Consider the following 19,548-nt stretch of genomic DNA (forward strand, 5'->3'; position numbering starts at 1 on the left):
GCTGTAGAGGTGGCTACAAAGACGGTATGTACACTCAGCCTTTCACAGAGACAGCCGTTTGACGATGGCGGAATTTGTTATTTCTGAATAGGATAAGATTCCCACAGACATTTTAAAGGAATGGAGACTAGTGTGTAAATTCTTTGATGGCTGAAGTGCTTCCCTGGTAAAGACTCTCGAGGACTGAGTTCAAGGTGCCTGGGTTGCTCAGTTGGTTGAGTGTCTGTCTTTGTTCAGGTCATGATGCCAAGGTCCTGGGATCAAGTCCTGCATTGGGCTCACTGCTCAGTGGGGAGTCTGCTTCTCCCTCTACCCTTCCTGCTCATGCTCTCTCAAATAAACACTTTTTTTTTTAAAGGACTGAGTTCAGTGCCAAACCCTGATGGGCAATTAGAGAGCAATGATGAGGGGATCCCTGGATGGCTCAGCGGTTTGGCGCCTGCCTTTGGCCTGGGGTGTGATCCTGGAGACCCGGGATTGAGTCCCACGTCAGGCTCCCCGCATGGAGCCTGCTTCTCCCTCTGCCTATGTCTCTGCCTCTCTCTCTTTCTCTCTATGTCTATCAAGAATCAATCAATCAATCAATCAATCTTTTTAAAAAATAGAAAGCAATGATGAGTAAGAATTCCTAGGGAGGTTTGGACCTGGGATAATCATCCTCTATCCACACACTCTGACAGCTGATAGGACAAGGATTTTCTACAAGCACATCTCCTTCCCTTGAAGTCTTTCCAACCTTCATTCAGATTTGCTCAGCATTAGAAAGTCACTGGAACCCCCAGCACAAAGAAGGTGGCTAAATGCCAAAGGACTGGAGCCAGGAAAACTATGTGAGAGGCAACCTTCCTCCTGCCAAGAACAGGGTGCGATTTCCTACCCCTACCCCCGCAGTGGCCCCCCAACGTCCTGTCATTCCCATTCTCCATCCACCCCCAGTCCTATGGGCCACAGATTTCTGCCTGAAAAAGCAATTCAGTACTGCTCACTCAGGATATTTCCTCCTGACCTACTTCCTGAGTATTGGGGCAGGATGCTTGCCCTGCTGAGAAAAGCAGCGTTAGCTCAGCATTTCTCCTGCCAAACGTCATGCAGATGCTAAGTGTCTGTCACTCACTCACAGCCAATTGCCACACCCAAGAGGTGGCTTTTCTTACTGGTTTTCCATGTCGTTGACACCTGGATGGACTAACCCAACAAGTTCCTGGAATAGAGCTGAAATCTGTTTCCTGGTATAAACATGATTGCCTTTTCTGCTGTGGGCCTGTTTTTGTAATTTGGTTCAGAACCACCATTTTCCAAGGACCCAAGAACTGCAATTGTCATTCCCAAGTGTTCCTATTCCTTCCTCTTCCTCTCCTTCCCACCCCCGCCCAGACCTCCTCCTTCTTCTTCATAATCAATGCCTTCCAGAGTACCTACTGTGTGGTCACGTATTCTACATATTACCTTTAGTATGCCCTGTACTCAACCTTGTGAGGTAGATATAATAGGACAGTGCTTCTCAGACTTTAATGTACAGAGGGAATCTCGTCACAATGCAGTTCTGTTGAGTAAGTCTGAGAGACCCCTGAGATTCTGCATTCCTAAGAAGCTCCCGTATGCTATGATGCTGCTGGTTCTAACTCCTTGAGTAGCAAAAATATGAGGAAGACTCCTTTGGCTGCAAGGGACTATAATCCAGGGTGAAGTGATTAAGAAAGAAGAGGAACTTATTACAAGGATATTGGAGTGTCTCACAAAGCCAAGTGCAGAATTAAAAATGTGCCTCAGGAAGAATTGGAGCCAAAGGGGACCCTCGTGGTCTCTTGCCTCTGCTTTTTTCTTGCATGTAATTCATGGCTTCATTCTTCCTCCATCTCTTCTTTCCTTCCTTTCCTGTCCATCCTGGTTAGGGCCAAGGCAACTCTACCCACAGTCCTGTGGAGTCTGTGTCTTCTGCGTCCTTAATTTACTGCCTTGGTTTGACAGTGCATATCTTCCAGTAACTTCCTAAGAAAGCGAGCAAAGGAAGTAAAATGTTACCTACTAACATAACTGAAAATGGTTTTACACTCAATTGATAGTTTTGCCCAAGTATAGAATTCTAGTTTCCAGAGTGGTTGCTGTAATGTCCAATACCACTTCAATCCTCTGTCCTTTGTGTCTCACATCTGAAAGTTTTTAGATTCTTCTCTCTGATCTCCAGTGTTCTGGAAGTTCACAGTGCTGTGCCTCAGGATGACTCTTTCCTCATTCATTATACTGTGCATTTGATCAGTCTTTCTGACCTGGAAACTTATTAACTTCTGCTGTAGAAAAAAATTTCCTTTGATTATCTCTTTAATTATTTCTTCCCCCTTCTTTTGTTTTTTTTTGTTGTTGTTGTTGTTGTTGTTGTTGTTCTATTTTTGGATCTCCTGATCTGATCCTTTGATTTTCCTAGCTTCTATATCTAATTTTCCATCTCTTTACCTCTCTGTTTTACTTTCTGGAAGATTTTATAAACTATTTTTTCTAACTTTTCTAGTTGAATTTTAAATATTTATATTTTTAATTTCTTGGCTTTTTATTTTATTTTTTTTAATTTTTTATTTATTTATGATAGTCACACAGAGAGAGAGAGAGGCAGAGACACAGGCAGAGGGAGAAGCAGGCTCCATGCACCGGGAGCCCGACGCGGGATTCGATCCTGGGTCTCCAGGATCGCGCCCTGGGCCAAAGGCAGGCGCCAAACCGCTGCGCCACCCAGGGATCCCAATTTCTTGGCTTTTTAAAGATTTTATTCATTTATTCATGAGAGATATGGGGTGTGGGGGTGGTGCAGAGGGAGAAGCAGGCTCTATGCAGGAAGCCCAACGTGGGACTGGATCCCGGGGACTCCAGGATCATGCCCTGGGCCAAAGGCAGGTACTAAATTGCTGAGCTACCCAGAGATCCCCATGTTTTTAATTTCTCAGAGTTCTCTTTTTATGTTCTCCGAATGTTCCTTTTTCTAATAGGCTAATATTCTTTCATGGGTATAATACTTTCTCTTCTGTCTCTAGGGACATTATTCTTTTCCTCGTTTTGAACTTTTCTTCTCTCTATATTCTTTTCTCTTTTCTCTGCACTTCTTATTTCTTTCATTTGGTGTCTGTCTTTCATATTCTTCCTATTTATATTAAAGAGTGAGGCATTAAAAATAATAATAATAATAATAATAATAATAATAATAAAATAAAGAGTGAGGCACTAAACAGTTTACTGGAAAGGGAACAAAGAAGTAACTGATGAAGACCTCTTCATTGCACCCTTTTGAATATTTTGAATTCTGAGCCATGTTAGTATAAAGCCTATTCAAAAAACAAAACAAACCTTTTTAAAGTTTATTTTAAGCTTTAGGTGCACGGGTATAGCTTGTCCACTGAAGAGCTTTACTGTGGAGATCTTGAGATGGGATGTCAGGCAGCTTTTTATCTGGGAGAACTTCTTTTTTTTTTTTTTTTTTAATTTTATTTATTTATGATAGTCATACAGAGAGAAAGAGAGAGGCAGAGACACAGGCGGAGGGAGAAGCAGGCTCCATGCGCCGGGAGCCTGATGTGGGATTCGATCCCGGGTCTCCAGGATCGCGCCCTGGGCCAAAGGCAGGCGCCAAACCGCTGCGCCACCCAGGGATCCCTCTGGGAGAACTTCTAAATGACAGTGTTTAAAGGTCTCTCTGGGCCATTAAATCTTTTCTGATAAGAATCTTCTAGACTCTTGTCTGGGGATAAGTGTTGGGGGAGGGTATAATCCCAGCTGCCAATTTTCTCGAATAAATTTGGGAGGAAGGCTCGATATTCCATTGTTGAGAATGCAGCTCTTTAACCAGGAAGCCTCAACCCTCTCCTAACTATACATACAACCAAATCTGTCAGCATCTAGAGCATACTTCTCAAGCTGTCTGTGGTGAAGGACCAGTTTTTAAATTTCCGATCTGTTGGGGACCCACCTGCAGTTTCAAATGTACATGGCTAGTACATATCTCCTACCACACATGACTCCTAACAGGAGTTCACACATCAAAACTGGTCTACATCTTGTTCAGCAAAAGCACTCACTTGAATGTTGAAGCAATTTCAAATTTCTATAAAAATTCTAAACATTTATTCTTATTTTCTGTACTTATTAGATCCAGGAACAAAGTTTGTGCATTTAAACCAGTTCATGAACCATGATTTAAGAGCACTGCTCTAGAAAAGAACAAATCTCTAATGTCTTGCCTTGAGGAGGAGATGTCACCAGGCTTTGAGGGGATCTTGGGGGAAATCGGACGTGTCGGACTTCTCTGCAAATAGACTTTCAGCTCATCCCCCATCTCAGCTCTGCATTCCTTGGTATGCTGTATCTCCAAATCCAGTCTCTTCCTGAACTTATGTCCCATTATTGGTTCCTTTCTGCAAGCATCAGGCCACAGCTTCTATTTCTTGGCCAAGTTATTTACCCCTCCTTTCTCTACTTTCTTCTCCCATTCTTCCATTCTCTTTGTCCTTGCAGTTTGTACTTTAAAAAATCCCTTTCAAAGTCCGAATGACTTCTCAGGGCACTTGGGTGGCTCAATCAGATAAACATTAGACTCTTGCTGTCAGCTCAGGTCTTGATCTCAGGGTTGTGAGTTGGGCTCCATGGGCTCCACGTTGGGTGTGGCGCCTACTTTTTTTTTTTTTTTTTTTAAGATTTTTATTTATTTATTCAGAGAGAGAGAGAGAGAGAGACAGAGGCAGAGACACAGGCAGAGGGAGAAGCAGGCTCCATGCAGGGAGCCTGGTGTGGGACTCGATCTGGGGTCTCCAGGATCACACCCCAGACTGCAGGCGGAACTAAACCACTGTACCACCGGGGCTGCCCTGTGGTGCCTACTTTAAAAAAAATCCTACCAACTTCTTTATGGAGTTGATCCTAAAAAAATGGAATTTCCAGGGACCCACAATATCCAAAACAATGTTGAAAAAGAACAAGTTTGGAGGACTTACATATCCCCCCCCCCTTTTTTAACATATCCCAATTTTTAAGCTTACTGCAAATCTACAGTAATCAAGTGTGTTACTGGCATAAGAATAGACCTACATAAATAGGTCTATTTATGGGAGTTTAGAGCCCATAAATAAACCTTCAGATTTGTGATCGATTGATCCTTAATAAGAATGCCAAGACAGGGATCCCTGGGTGGCGCAGCGGTTTGGCGCCTGCCTTTGGCCCAGGGCGTGGTCCTGGAGACCCAGGATCGAGTCCCACGTCGGGCTCCCGGTGCATGGAGCCTGCTTCTCCCTCTGCCTGTGTCTCTGCCTCTCTCTCTCTCTCTCTGTGTGACTATCATAAATAAATAAAAATTAAAAAAAAAAAAAAAATGCCAAGACAAATCAGTAGGGGAAAAAATAGTCATTTCAGTAGGGGGTGCCAAGACAACTGGAGAGCTGCACACAACAATTAACTCCAAATGGATCATAGACCTAAATATAAGAGCTAAAAATTTAAAACTCTAGAAGAAAATAGAAGAGTAAATCTTCATGAGGTGAAGCCTTCTTAGATGTGATGCCAAAAGCACAAGTAACAAAGGAAAAAATAAATTGGACTCACAAGAATGAAAAACTTTGGTGTTCCAAATGACGCCATCAAGAAAGTGAGAAGAGAACCTATACAAGAGAAAATATTTTCAAATCATATATCTGATAAAGGACTTGTATCCAGAATATATAAAGAACTTTTATGACCTATAATAAAAATGCAACTAACCCAATTTTTAAATCTAAATAACATTTTTCCAAAGAAGATATACCAATGGTCAATAAGCACATGAAAAGATGTTCAAAATCATTAGCCATCAGGGAAAGACAAATTCCAAAGTATGATGAAATACCACTTGATACTCACTAGGAGGCTATTATCACAAAGACAGATAACAAATGTTCTTAAGGATGTGGAGAAATTGGGGATGTCTGGGTGGCTCAGCAATTGAGTGTCTGCCTCCAGCTCTGGGCGTGATCCTGGAGTTCTGGGATAGGGTCCCACATCGGGCTCCCTGCAGGGAACCTGCTTCTCCCTCTGCCTGTGTCTTTGCCTCTCTGTGTCTCTCATGAATAAATAAACAAAATCTTAAAAAAAAAAAAAAAGGATGTGGAAAAATTGGAACCTCACACTGTACTCATGGGAATGTAAAAAGGCACAACCATTTGGAAAATGGTCTTGCAGTTCCTCAAAAAGATAAACATAGACCAATGACCCAGCAATTCCATTCCTAGATGTATATATTCACACAATGAATGAACATTCAAAGCAACATTATTCATGATAGTCAAAAAGTGGAAACAACTCAAATAGTGAATAGCTGAAGATGGATAAATAAAATGTGGTATATCCATACAATGGAATTTTATTTAATGATAAAAAGAAACAAAGTACTGATACATGCTACAGCATGAATGAATTTTAAAAACATTGTGCTTATGGGATGCCTGGGTTGAGTATCTGCCTTTGGCTCAGGGCATGATCCTGGGGTTCCGGGATGGAGTCTTACATCGGGCTCCCTGCTTGGAGCCTCCTTCTCCCTCTGCCTGTGTCTCTCTCTCTCTCTCTCTCTCTGTGTCTCTCATGAATAAATAAAATCTAAAAAAAAAAAAAAAAAAAAAGCATTTTGCTTAGTGAAAGTCACAAGGTCACAAATGCTTCCATTTACATAAAATATCCAGAATAGGGGACTCTACATACAGAGAAAATAGATCAGTGATTGCCTAGGATGGAGTCCAGGGGATGGGGAGGGAATGGGTATGGTTTTTTTCAGGATGATAAAAAAAGTTCTGAAATTGATTGTGGTGATGGTCGCACAACTCTGCTAATATACAAAAAGCCACTGAATTGTGCACGTTGGAGAGGTGAATTGTATGGTATGTATCTCAATAAAGCTTTTGTGATGGAATTTCCAGAGTCAATCCAGCAAGTCTCTAGTGTCATCACTCTTGAATGTGGAAGTCTCCAGCTTATCTTATGCACAGTGCTCTTCAATTTGTCAACACATTAGATCAAACCCGAGGTAACACAATTCTCTCAATCTGATGGTGATTTTAAAGGATGGCTATTGGCTTCATTAGGGGATGTACCTAAAAATGGTGCTTCTTGAGTCAGACAAATTAATAAACTGTGCCTAACCTGACACTCTTATTCCATAGAAAATAGTTTCTTTGATTTTTAAAAAGATCTCTCCTTTTATTAATAGCAAATAATACAAAAAGCCCCTCCCTACTTGCAAACCTCAGATTGTGTTCTGAATGAGGATGCAAACCAGTTAGTTCATTTGCTCAACAAATATTTATAGAGTGTTCAGTATGCACTGGCTGCCCTGCCAGGTTCTGCAAATGCAATGAATTGCCAACAAGTGACAGAGAGGAGAGAGCTGAATAAATAAGGCTCCGTCAGTGTGGACCTAAACCAATCTGTCCTGAATCTCAAAGCACAGAGGAAGTGGTGGTGGTTAACTATTGAGGGGTTTGAGAAAGTGTCTACGTATCTTTTTTTTTTTCTCTTTGGGAACTCAGGGTGGAGTTTTTAAAATTACATAAACATTAGAACAGTGCTAACAGAAATGGGGAACAAAAGAAAAGTTTAACAACAGTTCTGCCTCTACCTCCTCTCTCATCAATCTCATTTCAACCCGTTTTCCGGCTCTACCCAGTTTGGAAGATTCTAGCACCGTCTCTCCCTAGCTTTGTCCATGTCTTTCAGAGGCTCCAGTTCAAGGGACATCCCAAGAAATTGAGAAATTCAGACCTGAGGTGTTGAAGCTTGGTGGCGGCCAAGAACCATCCCCGACCCCTTGCTCCAGAGATTGGGGAGTAAAGGAGTAGATGTAAATCTACTCCTGGGCACATTCCTCAAGACTCAGAAGCCAGACAGGGGAGGCCTGCTGAACATCAGGGCTCTGCTAGTCTGGCCTAAGGAGGGGGTGCCCACTGCTTGAAGTGTGTCAACCTCGGCATGGCATCGGAGGTGTCCTGTGTTCAGAGACTGTGAAGAGGGTCACCAGCAAGTTAGTGGGGGACATCTTGAGGAACATGAGTCCCTACTCAGGCATGTAGGAGTGCAAGTGTGACCTCGCTGACCTCACTGAGGAGAGGCAGCAGGCCAGCCCAGGAGCAGGGTCATGAGCGCCTCTCTGGGGGTGTTGGGGGCTTGCTAGGGGCCAACCTGGCTGTGGAGAGTTGGGTCCAAATGCCAGTAAAGCCGAGAACATGCTGGGAGATCTTGATGTGTCTCTTCACCTCTCCGAGCCCATTTACTCATCCGTAAATGGGGATAATAATCCTTGCAGCACTTTGTGAGGGTTAGAGATGGCGAGGAGCCCAGCACACCCCCAGCTTCTCAGCACATGGCTCGCCATTGTGTCTGGAACACCTACCTGTTCTTGCAGGCTACAAGCGCCCCTAAATTTCTAGGATTCAGTATTGTTATTCTCGTCTCTCAGTGAATAGAATTTTTTTTTTTAATCTTAAAAGACTCAGGCAGCCCGGTGGCTCCGCGGTTTAGCGCCGTCTTCAGCCCAGGGCCCGATCTTGGGGACCTGGGATGGAGCCCCACATTGGGCTCCCTGCATGGAGCCTGCTTCTCCCTCTGCCTGTGTCTCTGCCTCTCTCTCTCTCTCTCTCTCTCCCTCTCTCTCTCCCTCCCCGTATGTGTCTCTCATGAATAAATAAATAAAATCTTTAAAAAAATAAATCTTAAAAGACTCATTGTACAATATGACTACAATGTACTACATGTATATTATAGAATCTTGGCAAATTTCCGAAAGACGACAGAAAATCAAAACAAGCCCATAATCCCCTCAGAAATAACCACAGTTAACATTTTCATGTAGAGTCTCCCAGTCTTTTTTTTTTAATAGTTTATCATTTTAAGAGTAGTTCCAAGTTAGTAAATAATTACTTCATTACAAGGGTACAGCAATAAGGGCACCTGAGTGGCTCTGTTGGTTCAGTGTCTGCCTCCAGCTCAGGTCATGGTCTCAGGGTCCAGGGATGGAGCCACACGTTGGACTCCCTGCTCAGCGGGGAGTCTACTTCTCAATCTCCCTCTGCCCCCCTTACTCTGGTATTCTCTTGCTTGCATGCTTTCTCTCTCAAATAAATAAATTTAGTTTAGTTTAATTTAATTTAAAAAGTAGAGCATTAGAAGATACAACAATATCTCTTATTCTTAAAATGAAGCAAATTCAGAATTTGGAACCTTTTTTAAAAAACTTTTTTAGTTTCAGAGGTAGAATTCAGTGATTCATCATTTGCATATAATACCCAGTGCTCTTTACATCACATGCCCTCTTAATGTTCATCACCCAGTTACTCCATCTCCTCACCCACCATCCCTCCAGAGACCCTCAGTTTCTTTTCTACAGTTAAGAGTCTCTTATGGTTTGCCTCTCCTCAATTTTCATCTTATTTTATTTTTCCTTCCCTTATCCTATGTTCATCTGTTTTGTTTCTTAAATTCCATATATGAGTGGACTCATATGGTATTTGTCTTTCTCTGACTGACTTATTTAGCTTAGCATAATTCCCTCTAGTTCCATCCATGTCGTTGCAAATGGCAAGATTTCATTCTTTTTGATGGCTGAGTAATATTCCATTGTGTATATATACAATATCTTCTTTATCCATTCATCTGTCAATGGGCATCTGGACTCTTAAGAGTCTCCCAGTCTTTTGATTTATGTACATAGTGCCATGAGGTACACACATTTAGTTCCTGATTTGTGCTCTACTCTAAGAATATCTCATCATAATTCTTACATAATAGTATTTAAAGTAATAAGCATTTAAAATACTAATATCCCATAGTATGATTATACCATAATTTTCAACCAAACTATTATTAGTTATGTATCATTCTCACTGTTATGAATGGGACCATCATGAATATTCTCAAAACTAAATCTTTCACACATTACTGATTATTTTCCTAAGATAGATTTCTAAAATGGAACTACTACTTCAAACAGTAAGCACATTTTTTAAAAATATTTTTTTTATTTATTCATGAGAGACACAGAGAGAGAGGCAGAGACACAGGCAGAGGGAGAAGCGGGCTCCATGCAGGGACCCCGATGTGAGACTCAATCCTGGGACTCCAGGATCATGCTCTAGGCTGAAGGCAGGCACTCCACCACTGAGCCACCCAGGCATCCCAGCAAGTACATTGTTAAGGCTTTTGAGACCCACTGGCAAATTAACTATACAGAACAGACTTTTTAAATTTGTGTTTTATTTATTTATTTTAATATTTCTTTTTTTTCTGTTTATAAAACAAATACACTCTTGTCAAAAACAATTCAAACATTGTAGAACTATATATTTTTAAAGATTTTAAATTTCTCTTAATTCTGCTATCCAGAGATCATTGCTATTAATAGTTTGGTGTATATTAGGAGTACCTCGAATGACTCCAATCAGATACTTAAATTCAATTGATGACCATGTTTTAAATATCTCCTTCCCTTTGTCTTTATTTCTTAGAAGCTCAGGCTGAATCAGGAGTGAGTTCCTTCTTTGAAGGTGGCCTGTGGCCGGGTCTATACCATTCACACCCTTAGCACAGTCCAGTCTGGTTACCACAGGCAAGCTCAGGCAGCTACCTCAGAGTCTCTTTGGAATCCACTGCCAGTCCCCTCTCCCTGGAGAGAAGAGTGGGAAGGGGGAACCAGAATGCAATAGTAAATGTAAGTTCTGGACTCACCCTCTGGATGCCCAGGGGGAAGTAAGTGAAAGCATCTGTGACATAGCCAAGTCTGGAATCATCCTGGGCATTCTAGAAACAGGTCATTGGCAGAGTACTATCTGTACATATCTACACACAGGGAATGAAAGGCTATGGGCTCACCCACGATGTCAGTGCCTAAATTCTGTATGCCAGCAGCTGTCTCTGCATCTGTGAACAGGCTTATCTGCATATGCTTATGAAAGGTTAAGTTTTCTCTGGAGGGACGCCCTGGGTGGCTCAGCGGTTGGGCATCTGCCTTCAGCTCAGGTCGTGATCCCAGGGTCCTGGGATCGAGTCCCACATTGGGCTCCCTACAGGGAGTCTGCTTCTCCCTCTGCCTATGTCTCTGCCTCTCTGTGTGTGTGTGTGTCTCTCATGAACAAATAAATAAAATCTTAAAAAAAAAAATTATCTCTGGAGGGACCTCCTACTTACCCAAGAACCCAGAGTTACAAAGAAAATCCTACTGGTGATACAGAAGGTTCCTTATATTGGAAGGGTTTAATGGTATACCAGAGGGATACAACCAGGCAAAGGCCTTTGGGCCCTCTGGACCTTGACAGTGCAGGAGTCCTCCCAATCTGACCACTCCAATACAGCCCCACCTTCCACTCAGGGTTAGCTCTATTTTCAGAAATACAGGCTCCTATGACACTTCTTAATGCTGTTGATGGTAATTCCCACTAATAAATTCTCTTCGGTGGCTGCTAAGATCCTGTCTCCTCCGTGAAATCTTGGCTAATGGCAAGAGAAGTAGGAATTTAATTTGGCACTGTTTCATCTCAAGGTACATTTTTTTTGAGACTTCTTCAATTTATCACATATGTATAATATCTCCTTAGTTTTATGTAATATGAATAATATGTGTTATTATTATTCTTTGAGTTGTGGGACCTATTTTCACTTGTCCATTCCTTATAGCTTTAAGTCCGTTGGTGTCAGAAAATATTCTCATTGTCTGTCTTAACCCTTAATAGCCTGGGTCAACAAAATGGAAGCTCCAAAAGCCCACTTGTAAGGAAACATCTAATAATAACAGCGATACTGAGATTTATTAAGTCCTGACTACGTGCCAGTCACTGTTGTAAGCACTTTGCATGCATCAATTCATTTAGTCCTCACAGTAATCTGTCAGGAAGACATTATCGTTATTTTCATTTTACATGTGAGGAATTTGAGGCACAGAGAGGTTAATGACTTGCTCAACGTCACACAGGTAGTAGAACCAGACCAGTAGTCATAAGTTCACAGCCTGTAACTGCCAACATTTTGGTGTTTAGCATTTTGTTTTTTTCCTTGTATATGTAAAGTCACTCTGGGATACCTGAGTGGCTCAGTGGCTCAGTGGTTGAACGTCTGCCTTCAGATCAGGGCATGATCCTGGAGTCCCAGGATCAAGTCCCACATCAGGCTCCCTGCATGGAGCCTGCTTCTCCCTCTGTCTATGTTTCTCTCTCTGTGTGTGTGTCCCTCATGAATAAACAAATAAAAATCTAAAAAAAAAAAAAAATACAGTCACTTTGCTTTATGTTAGAAAACTGAGGTTATAAATATACTTAACACTCATTAAGTGTGTTAAGGATATAAATTTGTAATATCTGTGACATTCCTTTTAATTTTTTTAAAAGATTTTATTTATTTATTTATTTATTTATTTATTTATTTATTTTTAAGAGAGAGAGAGAACTTGAGCAGAAGGAGGTACAAAGGGAGATGGAGAGAGAGAATCTCAATTAGGCTCTGTGCTAAGCTGGGAGCCTGACTCAGGCTGGATCTCATGACCCTTATTCTTTTTTTGTCAGCAGTCATGTCTTAATATTTTGCCAAATAAACAACAGAATTATTGCATTAAGCAATATTATTGTTAGTTAACCTTACAACTTAATTTGAGAAGTTGAAATAGGATATTCAGATTTCTAATTTTTTCCATTTTATTTTATTTTTTACAATTTTTAAAATTTATTTGAGAAAGAGAAAGGGAGAGCACAAGCAGGGGGAGCAGCAGAAGGAAAGGGAGAAGCAGACTCCCCACTGAGCAGGGAGCCTGATATGGGGCTGAATCCCAGGACCCTGGAATCATGACCTGAGCTGAAGGCAGATGGTTAACCAAGTGAGCCACCCAGGTACCCCTTTTCCCATTTTAAAAGTCTCCTCTCTTGCTATATTTGTAACATTTTTATCAATTCTACTTTTGTTTATTCATATTTTTTCTTTTTTCTTGGTTGCATTTACAGAGAATAGTTTATTGTATTTTTCTTATAAAAAAATAAATCCCAGAGATCTATTTACTAAATCTACTGCTATTCTGCTTTGTAACTCACAAATTTCCGGAATCATCTTAATTTTGTTCTTTCTATTTTCCTTAGAAGTGTTTCATTGTTCTTCTTATAACTTTTCTGAGATAAATTCGAGCTTGTTTATTTTCATCATTTTTTTATAATGACAGCATTTACCTTTAATGCAGCTTTGACTACATTCCATAATATGTTTTGATTCCCATAATTAAATATGAAATATGTAATAATTTTAATAGCTTTTTTGGAATATATGCATACCATCAAATTCACCTGTTTGAAGTATACAGTTCAATGGGTTTTAATATATTTAGAGAATTGTGCAACTATCACCATCATATGTCTCCAGAACATTTTCATCACTTTTAAAAGAAACCCTGGGGATACCTGGTTAGCTCAATCAGAAGATCATGTGATCCTTGATCTAGAGGTCATGAATTAAAGCCCCACGTTGTGTGTAGAGATTACTTAAATAAATACATAAATTAAAAGGAGAAGAAAGAAAGAAAGAAAGAAAGAAAGAAAGAAAGAAAGAAAGAAAGAAAAATGAAAGAAAGAAAGAAAAGGAAAAAGAAAGAAAGAAAGAAAGAACAAACGAAAGAAAGAAAGAAAAGAAAGAAGAAAGAAAGAAAGAAAGAAAGAAAGAAAGAAAGAAAGAAAGAAAGAAAAGAGAAAGAAGTGCTCCTGGGTGGCTCAGTTAGTTAAGCATCTGACTCTTGATTTCAGTTCAAGTTGTGATCTCAAGGTTGTGAGATTGAATTCTGTATTGGGCTCTGCACTGGGCATGGAGCCTGCTTAAGGTTCTCTCTCCTCCTCTGCTCCTACTTCCCTCTAAAAAAAAAAAAAAAAAAAAGAATGAAAAAGAAACCCTGTATTTATCAGCATTACTTCTCATTCCTCCCTTCTCCCAGTCCCTGGCAACCACTACTCACCTTTCTACCACTATAGATTTACCTATTCTAGACATTTCATATAAATGGAATTCTATAATATGTGGCCTTTTGTGTCTGGCTTCTTGCACTTAGCATCTTTTCAAGGTTCATCCATGTTACCCCATGTATTTGTACTCCATTCCTTTTAATGACTGAGTAACATTCCACTGTATGGATGTACTACATCTGATTTGGCTTTTAGACCAAATGGACTGACGGACATTTGAGTTATTTCTGCTATGGCTATTATGAATACAATGCTGCTATGAACATTCCATTTACAAGTTTTTGTATGGAAATCTGTTTTCCTTTCTCTTGGGTAGTACCTGAGAGTGCAATTACTAGATCATACAGTAACTCTATGTCTAAACTTTTGAAGGACTGTCAAACTGTTTTCTAAAGTGGCTGCACCATTTTACATTCCCACCAGCAATGAGAGTTCCAGTTAGTTTACATCCTCATCAACAATTGGTATTTCAATGGTTTCTATTGTAGCAATTCTAGTGGGTGTGAAATGGTATCTCATTTATTTGCAATGATAACTAATGATTATGATTATGCTAAGCATCTTCTTATGTGCACTTTGGCTCTTTTCAGATAGCTCTTTCAGAAAATGGTCATTTAAAAAATATTTTATTTATTTATTCATGAGAGACACACAGAGAGAGGCAGAGATATAGGCAGGCTCCATGCAAGGAGCCCAATGCAGTACTTGATCTCAGGACCTGGGGATCACAACTTGAGCTGAAAGCAGACACTCAACAGCTGAGCTCAATGGCTGAGCCACCCAGGCATCCCTGAAAATGGTCATCTTTAATTGGATTATTTGTCTTCCTAATTATTGAATTGTATGAGTTCCTTATATGTTCTAAATATCCAATCCCTAGGAGATTTGCAAATCATGTTCTCCCATTCTGTTAGTTCTTTTTTCACTTTCTTGATGGTGTTATTTGAAACAGTTTTTAGTGTCAATGAAGTTCAATTATTTTTTTGCTTATTTTTTTGGTGTCATATCTAAAAATTAATTGCTTAACCCAAGGTCACAAAGATTTACTCCTGGGTGGCTCAGCAGCTGAGCATCTGCCTTCGGCTCAGGGCATGATCCTGGTCTGAGGATCAAGTCCTGCATCCTCACTTCTCCCTCTGCCTGTGTTTCTGCCTTTCTGTGTGTGTCTCAATAAATAAATAAAATCTTTAAAAAAACAGAAACAGAAACAAAAAAGATTTACTCCTATGCTTCCTTCTGAGTAATTTAGGTTAATTTATGGGTCTATGACTTATTTTGAGTATTTTAATCTCTACACCCAATGTGGGGCTCAAGTTCTTGACCCCAGGATCAAGAGTCACATGTTATACCAACTGAGTTAGCCAGGTGCCCCTCTATGATCCATATTGAATTAATTTTTGTATATGGTGTGAGATCAGGGTTCAACTTCATCCTTTTACATATAAATTTCTAGTTGTCCTTGTGTCATTTGTTAAAAAGATTATTTATTCCCATTGAATTGTCTTGGCATCCTTATTAAAAATCAATTGATCATAAATATGAACATTTATTTCTGAATTCTCAATTCTTTTTTATTGATCTGTATGTCTACCCTTACACAAGTACTATTCAGTCTTGACTATTGTATACTAGAATTTTAGTTTATTCTTTGGGATATGAAAGTGTACCAAAAGCATATTTTTAAACTTTCAGGGTTTTTATATTTTAGATTTTACTTATTCATTTCTTTTAGAGGGAGAGAGAACAAGCAAGAACAAGGGGAGGAGCCAAGCCAGAGGGATAAGCAGACTCTGTTGTGAGAACCACCCTGGGATCATGACCTGAGCAGAAGTGAAGAGTTAGGTGCTTAGCCATCTGAGCTACCCAGGCACCCCTAAACTTTCAAGTTTTTAGACACTTATGCTTTAATAATCAGTTTTATTTTATGTGGTCATTTAAGCTTTAATTTGAGTTTTATTGCGACTTGGTTGAAAAAAAATAAAGGTAAGAATTTCTTAAGGTACACAGCCCAATATGTAATCATTAGGCTTGTGAATTATAAAATTTAGAACTCCCCTGTCCAATAGAGTAACCACTAGCCACACTTGACTATTGAGCAACTCAAAATGTGGCTAATGTAACTGAGGAACTGAATTTAAAAATTTTATCTGACATTTTCATCACCCTCAAAAATTTCCTCATGCCCAGTTGCGATCAATTTCCATTTGTGCCCTGTGTCAGGCAATCTGCTTTATTCCGAACATTTCATATAGAGTCTTAAAATTTACAGTCTTTTGTATCTGGTTTCTTTCACTTAGTGTTTTTGAGGTTCCTTCATGCTATAATATGTATCCATACTTTATTTCTTTTTATTGCTGAATAATGTTCCATTCTATGAATATATCACATTGTATTTCTCCATTTACCAGTTGATGGACATTTGGATTATTTCAATTTTATGTAATTTTAATTAATTTAAAATTTAAATATTGGGGCACCTGGGTAGCTCAGTCGCTCAAGTGGCTCCCTTTGGCTCAGGTCATGATGGGTCATGATCCCGGGGTCCTAGGATCAAGCCCCACATTAGGCTCCCTCCCAAGCAAGGAGCCTGCTTCTCCCTTTCCTTCTGCTGGCAGCGCATCTTGCTTGTGCTCTATCAAATAGATACTAAAATCTTAAAAAATAATTTTTAAATACTGAAGCAGGTAAAATAGCTCTCCTTCAAGCACAACTTTATTGCATTGGGAAGACTGCATTTCTCTTCAACCTTTAAAAACTTATTACAGGGCAGCCCAGGTCGCTCAGCGGTTTAGCACGCCTTCAGCCCAGGGTGTGATCCTGGAGACCCGGAATCGAGTCCCACGTCGGGGTCCCTGCATGGGGCCTGCTTCTCCCTCTGCCTGTGTCTCTGTCTCTCTCTTTCTCTCTGATGAATAAGGTCTTTAAAAAAAATAAAAAATAAATAAAAATTTATTACATGAATCGAGATGTGTTTTAAGTAAAATATACACTGAATTCTGAAGACTTAGAATTATTAATAAGCTTAAAGAGATAAAGTAAAAGATTGAAAGACTGAAGAAGGAACAATCAAATTAGAAAAACTAACAAAATCACAAAATAGGGTTTCTGGAAATGGGTGAGGCAGAAGCACTAAAAACTCAGCTCTAAATACCTCTAGGAGTGAAAGTATCCCCTTGTATTATTCACAGGCACTGTGCTATTTCACATGTATTATATTTTTTCATCTTCCCAGGGACATGGTGAGGTTAGGGACTGTCATTTGTTCCCATTTTGTGCTTGAGGAAGCCAAAGCTCAGAGAACTTAGCTTGTCCGAGGTCACCTGGCTCTCATGTAAGAAAGCGAGATCTGACCCCATCCTGACTGCAAAGTCCACATCTGTATCCAAATAGATCAATGGAAAGTTCATCAAGAATGCAAACTGGATATGTGTGTGGCTACAGCCTGGCTTTTAGGTTTAAGGAACAGAGAGCACAATGAGCAGAGCAGACGAGGCCTGCAGCACCGAACACCGCCTTCACTGTTGGTTCGCAAAAACCTTGGGAAGGTGAGGGGTGCTCAAGACTGCCCCTGGAGGCCATCACATCATTTTGAAAAGAGGCATCACTCATGATCACCATTTTTTCTTACCCCTTTGTTGTGATCTTGATCATAAGGTATTAGTCACCACCTGTCAGAACAGGTATTGTCCAGGGTTATGCTCAGTGGTGAGCATCAAACAGGGAGGACTCTTGCCCCTGACAGGCATCCAAACACCCTGCTGTGGGGGTGGGGGGTGGTTGGGGGGGTGGGGGGGCTGTTGTAATGGGCACTAGGCAAATAGACCCGTGCAGGAGGTTTCCAGTGGTGCTCTCACTTACACAGGAGCCAGATTCCTGGAAAGCTGTCCTCATAGTGAATCCTACTGGGGCAAGATTCCAAACTGAATGCGCAGGGGTTGCTACCCTACCAGAAACATGCATGTCACCCTTTAATTAATGTTATCTTTATATCTCTAAATACTTTATCTACATTTAATTTTATCTTTCATTATGTCTTTCCTGATTATGAAAGAATGACCTTTTTTGGTTGTCAAAAATTCAAATTGAGGGGCACCTGGCTGGCTCAGCTGGTAGAACATCCAACTCTTGATCTCGGGGCTGTGAGTTCGAGCTCCACCCTGGGTGTAGAGATCACTTTATTTATTTATTTATTAAAGATTTTATTTATTTATTCATGAGAGACACACAGAGAGAGGCAGAGACACAGGCAGAGGGAGAAGCAGGCTCGCCGTTGAGCAGGGAGCTTGATGTTAGACTTGATCCCAGAACCCTGGGATCATGACCGGGAGCGAAAGGCAGACACTCAACCACTGAGCCACCCAGGTGCCCCAGAGATTACTTAAAAAAATCAAATTGGAAAAATATATAACTCAGAAATGTAAAGTCCTTATCGTGATACAAATTCCTTCCATATTTTTCCTGTGCTAATGCAAATATGTATTAATCTAAAACAGATACTCTGAATTTTTTTGTTTAATTTGTATCAATATAGGGTCATAATCATATTCAAAATGCCTTTTTCCTCCACTAAATACATTTTCTATATCTTGCCATATTTATGTATAAGGATCTAATTCATTCTTTTTAAAGACATACATAGTATTTCATCGTATGGATGAAATGCACTCTGGGGAACATTTTCTGTGAGAGAAACTCCTAGAAAGTGCACCTAGTAGGTAAATGGATGAGAATATTTTAAATTTTAATAGATAATTGCCAAATTATCCTTCAGAAAAGATTGCAGTGATTTGGGTACATTTGGTAGTAAATTACATTTACATTCCCACCAAGTTTATGAAAATGCTTGTTTATCCACATTATCTCCAAAGTTGAATACTATCAATCAGTTAAATCTTGGTCACCAGTATAGTAGAGGACACGCATGCACTTACGTGTGGGCACACACTTCAGCCATTTGCTTCTTCAGTGGTCTGCTGGTTGGCATTCTCTATTTTTCTGTTGAGTTCACTTTAAAGACCTCTGTGTATATCCGAGAAATCAGTCCTTTGTCCCAGGTGTTGCAATCTTTTTTCTAATTTGTCTTTGTCTTCTGACATTTATGGTGGCAGTGCAGGGAGTGGCTAGCGCACAGGGTCTGAAGACCAACTCGGGCTTTGATTGCTCTCTAACAAACTAGCCAGATGACCGCAGTTTCGTTAATCAACCTGTGGCCCTCCCATCTATAATCAGAGGAATCGGAGCAGCACTTCCCTCATGAGATTGCTGTAAGAATGAAATGGGTGCAGGCATATAAAGTGCTTGGTGTAGTGCTTGCATGAAATAAGTACTTTAGGGGTATGTGCTATTACTATTATTATTATGCATTTGCATAGTTTTAATTTTATGGAGTCAAATTTATTGATCTTTAATAGTTTCTCGATTTCCTGTTACACTTATGAAAGCTTTTCTCAGTCTAAGATTAGAAAAATAGGGGTGCCTGAGTGGCTCAGGCCATTAAACCTCTGCCTTCTGCTGGGTGGTGATCCTGTGGTCCTGGGATGGAGCCCTACATCAGCTCCTTGCTCAGCGAGGA

The 19,548-nt window shown here is 40.2% G+C and overlaps 1 long non-coding RNA gene across 1 annotated transcript; it reads right to left on the reverse strand.

The window, feature by feature from the left end:
• Positions 1-1,015: 1,015 nt before the first annotated feature.
• On the reverse strand, positions 1,016-19,171 carry LOC121479739. The gene is made up of 3 exons (XR_005984813.1): positions 18,908-19,171; positions 5,578-5,633; positions 1,016-1,989 (listed from the first exon to the last, which is right to left on the reverse strand). It is a non-coding gene; the product is annotated as an uncharacterized LOC121479739 (long non-coding RNA).
• Positions 19,172-19,548: the final 377 nt, after the last annotated feature.

Source organism: Vulpes lagopus, chromosome 21, assembly GCF_018345385.1.
Source record: "Vulpes lagopus strain Blue_001 chromosome 21, ASM1834538v1, whole genome shotgun sequence".
Taxonomy (NCBI): Eukaryota; Metazoa; Chordata; class Mammalia; order Carnivora; family Canidae; genus Vulpes; species Vulpes lagopus.